The sequence below is a fragment of the Bubalus kerabau genome, chromosome X (genome assembly GCF_029407905.1).
Source record: "Bubalus kerabau isolate K-KA32 ecotype Philippines breed swamp buffalo chromosome X, PCC_UOA_SB_1v2, whole genome shotgun sequence".
Classification (NCBI taxonomy): domain Eukaryota; kingdom Metazoa; phylum Chordata; class Mammalia; order Artiodactyla; family Bovidae; genus Bubalus; species Bubalus kerabau.
Window position 1 is genome coordinate 119,916,104 of NC_073647.1, and position 12,109 is coordinate 119,928,212.

General features: G+C 47.6%; 1 long non-coding RNA gene across 1 annotated transcript; it reads left to right on the forward strand.

Annotated features, from left to right (window-relative positions):
* The first annotated feature begins 4,619 nt into the window (after window positions 1–4,619).
* Window positions 4,620–10,301, forward strand: LOC129639712 (uncharacterized). Its single transcript, XR_008708564.1, has 4 exons — window positions 4,620–4,985; window positions 8,336–8,486; window positions 8,768–8,964; window positions 9,423–10,301. It is a non-coding gene; the product is annotated as an uncharacterized LOC129639712 (long non-coding RNA).
* Window positions 10,302–12,109: the final 1,808 nt, after the last annotated feature.

Below are 12,109 nucleotides of genomic sequence, written 5' to 3' on the forward strand. Positions count from 1 at the left end.
AGTTGTGGCGAGCGGGGGCAACCCTATCTCCACCTCTTGGTTCAAGGGGGCTGCACGTGCTCTAGCTGAGGACCACGCTTCAGGCAGTAGGAAGGAGGAGGCTTAAAGAAGGGTCTCCCTCCCTTTTATTCTCTTGTGGTGTGCAAGCGTCTCACTTCCGTGGCTTCTCTTGCTGTGGAACACAGGCTCTAGGCACTCAGGCTTAGTTGCTCCATGGCACGTGGAATCTTCCCAGACCAGGGATCGAACCTGTGTCCTCTGCATTGGCAGATGGATTCTTATCCACTGTACCACCAAGGAAGTCCCCCATCTTTGTTTTTCTAAGAAAGAATAACTTTCTTCTTTAAGTCAGCCTCTGGCAGCTGAATCCAGTCTAATAACACTGGATGAATTAAACTTGTTGGGTGACCTTGGAAAAATTACCTAACCTCAAGATTGACATCCTCTAAATGGGGGTGATGACCATAATCTACAGAGAAGAGGGCTGATGTAAAGATGAAATGTGTTTCAAGTGGCTAGATATAGCAGGCAGGGTTCAATAATTGTTAGCTCTTACTGATGCAGTGGGGTCCTTCTCTTACCAATGATCTCCAACACAATGTCCCTCCCAAACAATAGCTCTGCACAGCGTCCGGGTTTACAGCTTCACCCTTCAAGACCACCTCCTATCTCCTCTGAAGGTCTAACACCTCCTGATTTACAGAACCACTCTTTAGCAGCGAGCCCATCCTTAGGGTCCAACTCCTGAATCTATTTCTCTCAGTCAGTTTTGTAGGGATTAAAAAAAAGAAAAGAAACTGGGACTGACCATGCAATGACAAAGTCTCCCTGACCATGCAATGACAAAGTCTCCAACAGATAAAGACTCTATCTTTGCTCAGAATTAGACACAAGAGGAAAACTGCTGGTGTGTTCCCACCTTCCGTCTAAATTTAGAAATTTGAAAACATTGTTCATTGTTCCAGATATTTGGTGCCTTCCTTGTGGGCCTGGAGGTGGAGAATTAAATCTCGACACTTCCCTGCATGAGAAGAGTGTATGGAACATTAGACAGAGATCCCTAGGGACACGTGTATTCACAGGACAAGATTTTTCCTGCAAAGAGAAACAGCTGAACCAGTGTAGGCTCGCGGGCCTTGCAGTCACTCAGTCCCTCCGGGTGCCTGCAGGTGTCTGTTTCCAGTATTTGAACCCATCCCAGGCACAGGTCCGTTTGAAGTCAAGTGAATTCTGTCCCAAAGGCAAGTGGAGAGCCCACCCAGGTCTGACAACTTGTAGATTTCCTCCTGTCAGCGTATTCTAATGGCCTTATTAGCAATTCTATTGTATTTAATTTGCACCCAGGGTAATTCACTGTCAGCCAGAAGAGCCATCAGCATGAAAAATGGCACCCAAATTAAAAACCAATAGTCAAATTTCAGTTGGAATGAGCTCTCCTGGCATAATGATGAAGCGGGATGAACTGGAGTTGGTGGGTCCAACCAACGGGGTGCATACATGTTAGTTACTAACATGTGGCCTGGAGTTTGAGCCAGGCCTATCTGCATCATGGGAAACAAGCAGCCAAATTAGAAAATCAAGAAGGAAAAATGTGTTGGTCCAATCAAACTGTCAAGCCAAGTGGCTGTTTGCCATCTCCTAGCCCACTGTGGCGGTTTTAAAGCATGTCCCTGAATTCTTTCACAGTCCTCTCATCAAAGGGTGGAGGAGTCTAATCCCTTCCCTGGGGGTTAGAAAAGCCAATGTGGACGGGTTTTTCAGATTTACATGGGACGAATAGAATGTGGCAGAAGTGATGCTGTGTGATTTACAACAATAGATCATAATAGATGATACAGCTTCTGTCTGGTGCTCTTTCTTGGAAGCCCTGGGCTGATGTGTAAGAAATCCCATTGTTCTAAGCTGCCATGTTGGAAAGACCACGTGGAGAGGCCACTCTGATAGGGTGACCCAGAAAGCCCCAACTGAATCTCCAGGGAATGTCGTAGAGAGGCAGGGACAATGACCCCATGGTGGCAACCTCAGAGGGCCAGCAAAGACAGTGTGCTACGGAGGCTGGTGAGGGTTGGGGCAGGTGCTGGCCATTCCCCACACCTACTAGAGCATTCTCGGCTATGAGTCTTATTCCTTTCTCTCAAGTCAGTGGACCACCCCACACCTTCCAGAAATTCCTTTCCTACTGAACTTGGGTAACATCAGTTTCAGTTGCTTGAAACCAAGAAGCCTGACTCAAAGCATCCTCATCCTACCTGAGCCCAGTGTATGAGTCTAAAATTAGCAAGAGGCACTGACATGCTCCCGGTCTCACAAGGGAGGGCACCAAAGTTACAGGAATTCAAGACCACAGTGAGTTGTGTCCATGTCCGTTCAGCCCATGGGCTTTGGCATGGAAACTAACCAGAGGTCACCTTTGCACTGTATTACAGGGTCATACAGTATTACATGGATAATCCAATATAAAAATATATATTCTAGCTAAACCTTCCAATGAACAGACACACCACATACACACACACATATATATATATATATATATATATATATTCCTTTGGGGCAGAGATTAAAGGCCATAGCAGCTTAGTGCCATAGTCCCTGGGACTTCAAGATCAAAACAGTCCATCCTAAAGGAAATCAACCCTGAATATTCATTGGAAGGACTGATGATGAAGCTGAAGCTTCAATCCTTTGGCCACCTGATGGGAAGAGCCGACTCATTGGAAAAGACCCTGATGCTGGGCAAGATTAAAGGCAGGAGAAGGAGATGACAGAGAATGAGATGGTTGGATGGCATCACCGACTCAATGGACATGAGTTTGAGGAAGCTCCAGGAGATGGTGAAGGACAGGGAAGCCTAGTGTGCTGCAGTCCATAGGGTCACAAAGAGTCAGACACGACTGAGCGACTGAACAGCAACAAGCTTACTGCTTGTTAGGCAGGTACCTAAGATGCCTCTTATACATCTCAGGGGCCACCATCACTTTTGCCACCCACAAGTCCCCTCGGTCTCACAATTTGGGGCATCCAGGCCCGACTTTCAAATGGTAATCCCTGAGTTTCTTCCCCTGGGGGCTTCAACTGATGACCAACGCTGCTCTGCCTGCCCCCAGGCAGACTAGGGCTGCAAATCAGTGCCCCCCACAAACAGCCCCCAGTGAATGACTAGTGCAAGTTAGTGGATGAATTCCCCGGCTTCCTCACCTCCTATCTTCACACAGTCATCCCTCTGTGTATGTGTCTGTCCTATGGGTACTGGTCAGATTGGATCAGGGCTCATCATAATGACCTCATTTTACTTGAATCACCTCGTTAAAGATCCTATCTCCAGATGCGGTCACATTCGGAGGTCCTGGGGGTTAGGACTTCCATCTATGAATTTGTGGAGGGGCACAATTCAGCCCATTACGGTTCCCCACAGAGGTGCCTGGCTGGCTCGGGCATCCTTTATTAACTGTCTTCCAGCATATCGGCGTGCCCCTGCTGGTGCTTCCTGCCCTTGAATCTTGGTATCAGGCTTGTTTCTGAGAGATCCCAAACAGAACAAGGGTACAGCCACTCCCTTCCTCTTGCCCTCGGCCACTGAAGCTGTCACTATGGATGGGATCCAGCACCGGATCCTTCTCAGAGCAAGTCCGAAGCCCCCCATGGCATCTCCCCTGAGATGGGAGTGAGCGCCACGCAGCTGGGGAAGCTCAGGGGCTTATACTCTGTGATGGAGAATTCCCTTCATACGATTGGTTCCCCTAGCAGCGTTGCTGTTCATTCCTTGGCTATGATTGGCTGCATGTAAATTAGCTAAGCCTAAACCATTGATCTTAGTTGTGATTAGGGCACCCTGCACTACCCATCAGGCTGAGCTGGCTGTAGGCTTGGTATGGATATGCAAATTAGGCAATTCTAATTTGTTGGTACCGATAAGATGTGGGACTAACGCAGTCCTCCTGTGTAGCATTGATAAGGTGCTGGGAATCAGAGTCATAGTTCATAGGCTTACACACTCCATAGAGACCATCCCAGCACAAGCAGGAACCCGGACACACTGGTTGTGAAACGGTGATGGAGTCAAGACATCTAGGGGCCTGGTGGCCTTTCCTCACCCCAGCCTGCCAGTGTGACCCTGCCGATACAACCATGAGACTTTGTTCCACAATACCACCACCTCACAACTGTGCCAAATGATACAGCTTACAAAATGCCGCTTCATACAGCAAGTCCTTCATGACAAGCCTGCAAAGAGGAGGGGGTCATCATCCCCCTCGATCTATTTCTATTTTGCTCCTGAGGGTCAGAAAGTTTGCCTGTGGCCACACTGCTGAGGGCTATGCAACTGGAACTCGGGCCCGAGGCTCCAGCCTCTGCATCTGGTCCTCTCCCAGGAATCACTGCATCTTGCTGCGGCAGACATTCAGCTGGCAACGCTGGGACAGCCGGGGCCTCGGGTGTCTCTGCCAGATGCCCTGGGGTGGGGGGAGCAGCCTGGGCGAGGTGGGTGGAGAGAGGCCAGATTCTCACAGGTTTTGGAGCCTCGCTCACACACCCGCCTGATTCCATCTCTCCCCAACTCCGATGTGGTTTTCAGCTTGTGGCTTTTTCTCAAATCCCGACCTTGGCTCCTAGAGGCCCAGCTGTTTTCAATTGCTGGCGTTGGGGGGTGGGGGCGGGCAGGAAAGGTCCTATTCACACCAAATCTCAAGTGTAGCAACAGAATGGCAGGCCCTCGTGTAGCAGAGTGCACTTTGGTACCTCAGATGGATTTATTCAAAGTTCATAATTACCCTGAAATCTCGTAAAATGAAAACATGATTGAAGAATTAAACCTGGTAAACAAATTAGTCAGAAAGAAAACCTCCGCATAGCAAATGACAAAAATCCCAAGATCCAACCCTGCGAGTGAGCGAGCCTGTGCTATAATTGGCAGCCCGGGCTGCAGACAGACCCCGAGCCCTGGCAAAGGCAGGACTGGAGGAGCGTCAGCCCCTTGGGCTAGGGTAGGTTGGGCCCCTGGGGGCATGCGGTCAGGACCTGTGGAGGGATGGGGCCAGTGTTGGGGGTGGGGGGGACCTGCTGTCAGCTGCAGCTGCATGGGAAATGGTAACTGCTGCTGGGCTCCACTGGCAGAGGCTGGAGGGAAGGCAGCTGGGGGGAGGCTTGGCTGCAGCCTCAGGCCCCAAGGCTCTGTCTGTGAGTGAGTTCGGGGAGGGGCGGTTTCTCATGCTTGAAAGGAGCTGTTTCCATTTTCTATGCCCCACCCCCGCCCCATCTCTCATCACAGAACCACCGGGAATTGGGGCAGGGGTGCTGGTTCAAACAGGATACATTTTCTTTGTCTCTCTCTGAATCAGATTTATTTCTCAGGAACTGATGACCTCCAGTTTGGGGCTTTCTCTAGACAAGGAGGGGGTGTCCTGATTACTACTGCTGTGTGACAAACCACCCCCAGACAGTGGCACAGAGCAGCCGTTTTATTATCTTCCGATTCTGTGGGTCAGGAACTCAGACAGGGGACAGTGGGGACAGCTTGTCTCTGCTCCATCATTTCTGGGGCCTCAGCGGGGAAGCTGGATAGATGGGGCTGGAATTATCTGGAGGCAGTGGGTGCTGGCTGTCTGCTGTCTCAGCTAGAGCTCTTGGGCAGAATACCTAGGTGGGACCTCTCCATATGGTCTGGGCTTCCTCCCAGCATGGCAGCCTCAGGGCAGTCAGTCAGTCCACATGGCAGCTCAGGGCTCCAAAAGCAAATGGTTCCACAAAAAAGGCAGACACCGCATCGCCTTTTCTGATGCACCATTGGAGGTCATGTCACATTCTTTTGGTTACAAGTGAGTCGCAAGCCCATCCAGGTTCAAGGTGAGAGGCAATGACACCACCTTTCCATGGGAGGTGTGTCAAAGACCTTGTGGCCACGTCATAAAACTAGGACAAGGGGTTCCTACTGGTCCTGCTCTTCTTGGCAAGACTGTATCACATGCCAGGAACAGCAGATCCTTTTTCTTACGTGCAGACCCCTGGTCCCCCTCTTCCTACCTGTTGTGGGTTGACTGCCGGCATCCAAAAAGCTATGTCCATGTCTTAACCCCTGGAACCAGGGAATGCGAGCTTATTTGGAAAAAAGGGTGCTTGCTGATGTATTTCAAGTAAGGATCTTGAGATGAGATCTTGAATTATCCACGTGGACCCAGGACCCAGTGACAAATGTCTTGGTAAAAGAAATACAGAGAAGACATAGGAAGAGGAAAGGAGGCTATGTGAAGACAGAGGCAGAGATGGAGTGATGTAGCTACAAGCCAAGGGACACTTGGGGCCACCAGAAGTGGGAAGAGGCAAGGAAGCATTCTGCCCTAAAGCCTCTGGAGGGAGTGCAGCCTAGCCAACACCTTGATTTCAAACTGCTGGCCTCTAGGACTGTGAGCGAATCTATTTCTATTGTTGTAAACCACCCAGTCTGTGGTCATTTGTTATAATAGCCCTAGGAAACTAATATACCATCCATGGGACCTTGGCCAAGTGGCCTTACTTCATTGAGTCTCACTCAAATGGGGATAAAAATAGAGTCTGCCTCCTAGGGTTGTTGGGCAGATTTGTGAGAAGACCTGTGTAAAGTGCTTCGCCCAGCACCTGGCACTATTCTCACATTGCTATTGTTGACAGGGTCATGTAGAAGCAGGAGAGGCTTATTTTTTTAGGGGAAGATCAGAAAGACAATGGAGTATAACACAAAGGTAAGTGCTGCCTGCCACTGTCCCTTCACACATCACCTGCCTCCTGCCCAGACTTGGGACCCTTTAGGTGAGTTTTCCCGTGACCTAGGACCCACTCTTCAAGACGGAACTGTCCTGCTGCTCTGGCTGCGTCTCCTCTGCCTTGCCTTTCTCTAAGGCTGCTTCTCTGTGCCCTGGCCCCATATTCACTGACGTGGGGACTGTGGCCTGGCATTCTCTTGGCCGCAGAGATGTCTGCACCTTCTGAAGTCCCCACGCGGACCAGAACGTTTTCTAGGATGAGAGCTTTGCTTTGCCCTTTAAATTACCATTCCCACATGAATCAAATAAGATTAACCATGAGTTGGAGATTATCTGAGCTGGGGGTGATGAGATCACAGAAGATCATTATTCTTGCTACTTTTGTGTCTGTTTGAAATTGTCCGTAATAAAGCTGCAAAATATATAAATATATGTGTGTGTATACATACACATATACACATATTACATACATATGGGCTGCCCGAGTGGCTCAGTGGTAAAGAATCCGCCTGCCAAGCAGGAGACGTGGGTTTGATCCCTGGATTGGGAATATCCCCTGGAAAAGGAAATGACAACCCACTCCAGTATTCTTGCCTGGGGAATCCCATGGAGAGAGGAGCCTGGCGGGCTACAATCCATGAGGTTGCAGGAGTCAGACATGACTGAGCAACTAAACGACAATATACATACATACATACACACACACACACACGTGCACGCGCATGTGTATGTGTGTGTGTGAGCTGTGGCAGGTTGGGTTTCCCAGGAAGCAGACTCTGAGATGCAGTTTAAGACACAGGATGCTTATCAGGTAGAGCCTGCTGCACCAACCCCTGTGGAAGGGCAGGAGGAGAGCAGGATTGAGCAGAGGGAGTGCTGGAGCCGGCCCCGCATTCAGAGTTGTACTAGCTTCCTATTATTGCTGGAGCAAATTCCCGCAGACTTGCTGCCTTCCACCACCACACGTTTATTCTCCTAGAATTCAAGAGATCAGAAATCCAAAATCAAGGTGTCAACCGGACTGCATTCCTTCTGGAGGCATCAGGGGAGCATTTATTTCTTTGCTTTTTCCAGCTTCCAGAGGCCATCAGCAGACATCCCTTGGCCCTGGGTGCAAGCTTCAACCTCAGAGTCAGCAAGCACATCACTCTGACCCCTGCTTCCATCATCACATCTCCTTCTGTGACCCTGATCCTCTGCCATCCTCTTAGAAGCCCCCCATTGGTTCTACCTGGATAACCTCTCCACCTCCAGATCCTTAATCATATCTGCACAGTCCCTTTTGCCATGTGAGGTGACACACACAGATTCCTGGAACTAGGGCATGGACACCTTGGGGGGCTGTTGGGCATCATTCAGCCTTCCACTGAGTTGTCCAGAGGTGGGCCTAGATGCCTACGCCTTTATACCCCCACATTAAAAGGTCACTGGAAGGGCATGACTTTGACCGAGACACTCTGTAGCTGAGGCTGCCCCTGAAAGTCCTTATAGTCAGAGGGGGCCCCTGAAAATACCCCACAAACCAGGGCAGCAAGTGCTTTCTTTTTTTTTTTTTTCAATATATTTATTTTAATTATTTACTCATTTGGCTGCACCAGGTCTTAGTTGCAGTACACGGGATCTTCGACTTTTGTTGCAGCATGGTGGGATCAAGTTCCTTGACCAGGGATCGAACCCAGGCCCCCTGCATTGGGAGCATGGAGTCTTAGCCACTGGACCACCAGGAAAGTCCCAAGTGCTTTCTTAAAGGTAACCTGGGCAGTGTATTATGGCATCCCCAACTGCGCTCCAGCCCCAAATCCTAGCACAGAAATGGACATCAAGGAATCTCATAACCTTGACTTTACATTCTTGCATTGCCACCTAGACGCTCACCCACAGAGGGATCCCCAGAAACAGATCATAATGATAGTGATGTCCACTGACTGAGCACGTACTATCTGCCAGGCCCTGCATGCTAAGCCTGAGACTCACATGACCTCACTGAGTGGCCACCCCTGCCCAGTTACGCTTCCCATTTGTTTGAACAGAGAAGGAAACTGAGGCTAAGGATGTCAAACTCCTTTGTCAGCTGTCACCCAGCCCCAGGAAAGGCGGATCCAAACCCATGTCCTCCTAGCTGACCGGCACCATGACATAGTCCAGCTGAAATGATGCAGCCCATAGCTGAGTGAACTGGACACTCAGAGACCGAAGGGTGTCCTCAGCTGTCACCAACCCTTGCCATGTAAGTCTGGGTGTATCCTCACTTGCTGTTTAGTTGCTCAGTCATATCTGACTCTTTGTGACCCCATGGACTGTTGCCCACTAGGCTTCTCTGTCTGTGGGACTTTCCCAGCAAGAATACTGGAGTGGGTTGCCTTGTCCTCTTCCAGGGGATCTTCCTGACCCAGGGATCAAACCCACGTCTCCTGCAGTGGCCAGCAGATTCTTTACCACTGAGCCACCTGGGAAGTCCAGGTCCTCACTTGAAACTGCCACAATCCTTCTGTGGAGTGGGGAGGGTCCTTATCCTCCATACCTCCCCAGCTGGTGGGAAGAGCAGTACCCAAGTGTCTTTAAAGGAGATTCTTATGTATTTCTGGAGGGAATGGAAAATGGTTCAGCCTTTGTGTAAAACAGAATGATGGTTTTTCAACAAGTTACACATAGAATTGCACTGTGACCCAGAAATTCCACTTCTAGGTACAGACCCCAAAGAACTGCAAGCAGAGATTCAAACAGATAATCGCTCACCCATGTTCAAAGCAGCATTACTCACAATAACCAAAAAGTGGAGGTGACCGAGAGGTCCATAGCAAAATATGGTCTATCCATGGAATATCATTCAGCCTTAAAAAGGAATGAAATTTGGACATAGGCTACAACACGGATGACCCATGAAGACATTAGGTTAAGTGAAAGAAGCCAGACGCAAGAAGACAAACATCCGTCCCTTTACCCGAGTCTGTGTCATGTGGACCACAGCAAGATGGAGCCCAGAATACCCCAGGGTGGGCCTGGGTCTGATCTTCTTTTGACTCCATCCACATTGGCATCCTCCTTGGCCCCAGGTAGGCTCAAGACCTCTCCAGCACAGTGGTATAGACATAATAGGTGATTGGAGAAATGTATACAAATTGTAATGGGTACCATATGCAACATTCATAGCCTAGCTCTTTGCCTGGGGGTTTTCCCTGGCTTCTGGGCAGGCTATGAGGACCAAGGAGTTACCACCCTAAAGGAGCAGCCCTTAACTAATGACTGATGGGATTGAAGAATTAATAGCCCAGCTCCATCACCCCTCGGGTAAATTCTACACTCATTCCCAGACGACCTGGCAGGATTGAGTCTATTTCTCATCTGCTTATTCACCCTCTCTCTACTATTTGTTCCCCTTCCCTGTCTCATTCCCTCCTGTGCCCTTACTGATGTCTCTGTGGATCACCTCCCAAATAAACTCCTTGCACTGTGTCTGCTTCTCTGTGTGTGTCCTGGTTGTGTGTTTTGTGTCATTTTAAATGAGGTCAGGTTTGTGCAAGTTTTGATAAATAAAAACATAAAAGTGAAAAAAAAATCAACCCAAACTAGGACAAAACACAGCACAGAGAATATATGAGACTTGGTCAGGTGAAATCTCGGAAACCAGAGATCTTTTTGTTGCTGACATGTGAAACCTGGGCAGAGACCACATCTCCAATTGCCATGGGAAAAGGGGTGGGCATTTCTTCTCTTTCACTCTGTCTCTCCCCTTTCTCTCTTCAACTTCATTTCTGACCACTCCTTCTGGCACATGCCACAATACAACATCCACTCATTCCCCGAATTACTATAATTCTCTGCTCTTTCAAGCCTCCATTCCTTTCCACAGGTTATATCCTTTGCTAGAATGACCTTTCCTGCTTTGTCCAACCTGGAAGACTCCTATTCAGTCTTCAAAACCCAGTTCTGTCATTCTTTGAGAAGGCTTTCCTTGACCCCTCGCATCGTCTCTGTGCTTCTTCCCTTGGTGTTATAATTGAATGTGTTTACTGCCTCTAACAGGACATCCCCCTGCCCCCCCACACACACTCATACACATACACAGTGAGGTCCTTAAATGAAGAGCCTGCTAGACTCCTAGCAACTGGGACCAATAATGCTTAACACTTTTAGAAACTCAATACTTAAATTTAGTATTGCTTAGTCCCTTTTAGTCCTGCATAATAATTTTGCCAAGTCTGTATTAAAAAGGTGACCCCTTTAAAACCTAAGTCAAGAATAAAATACCTAGGAGTAAACCTACCTAAGGAGGCAAAAGACATGTACTCTGAAAACTATAGGAAATTGATGAAAGAAACCTAAGCTGACACAAACAGATGGTAAGATATACTATGTTCTTGGATTGGAAGAATCAGTATTGTCAAAATTGACTATACTACCCAAGGCAATCTACAGATTCAATACAATTCCTATCAAACTACCAATGGCATTTTTCACAGAGCTAGAACAAAAAAATTTTAAATTTGTAAGGAAACACAAAAGACCCTGAAGAGCCAAAGCAATCCTAAGAAAGAAAAACGGAGTTGGAAGAATCAGGCTCCATGACTTAAGACTATACTACAAAGCTTACAGTCATCAAAACAATATGGTACTGGCACAAAAACAGAAATATAGATCAATGAAATAGGATAGAAAGCCCAGAAATAAGCCCATGCACCTACAGTCAATTAATCTATGACAAAGGAGGCAAGAATATAAAATGGAGAAGAGACTATAAATGGTTCTGGGAAAAGTGGACAGCTACATGTAAAACAATACAATTAGATCATTCTCTAATACCATACACAAAAATAAACTCAAAATGGATTAAAGACCTAAATGTAAGGTTGGATACTATACAATTCTTAGAGGAAAACATAGGCAGAACACTTTTTGACATAAACCACAGCAAGATCTTTTTGAACACACCTTCTAGAGTAATGAAAATAAAAACAAAAATAAACAAATGGAACCTAATTGAGTTTAAAAGCTTTTGCACAGCAAAGGAAACCATAAACAAAACAAAAAGACAACCCACACTTTTAGGGAGAAAATATTTGCAAATGAAGCAACCAGCAAGGGATTAATCTCTAAAATATACCAACAGCTCATGCAGCTCTATATCAAAAACAACAACCCAATCAAACAAACAGCAGATCTAAATAGACATTTTTTCCAAATAAGACATATAGAAGGCCAAAAAGCATATGAAAAGATGCTCAACATCACTAATGATGTTGAAATGAAATGCAAAACAAAACCACACTAAGTATTATCTCACATTGGTCAGAATGGCCATCATCAAAAAGTCTACAAAACATAAATGTGGGGAGGGCATGGAGAAAAGGGAATCCCCCTACATTGTTGGTAGG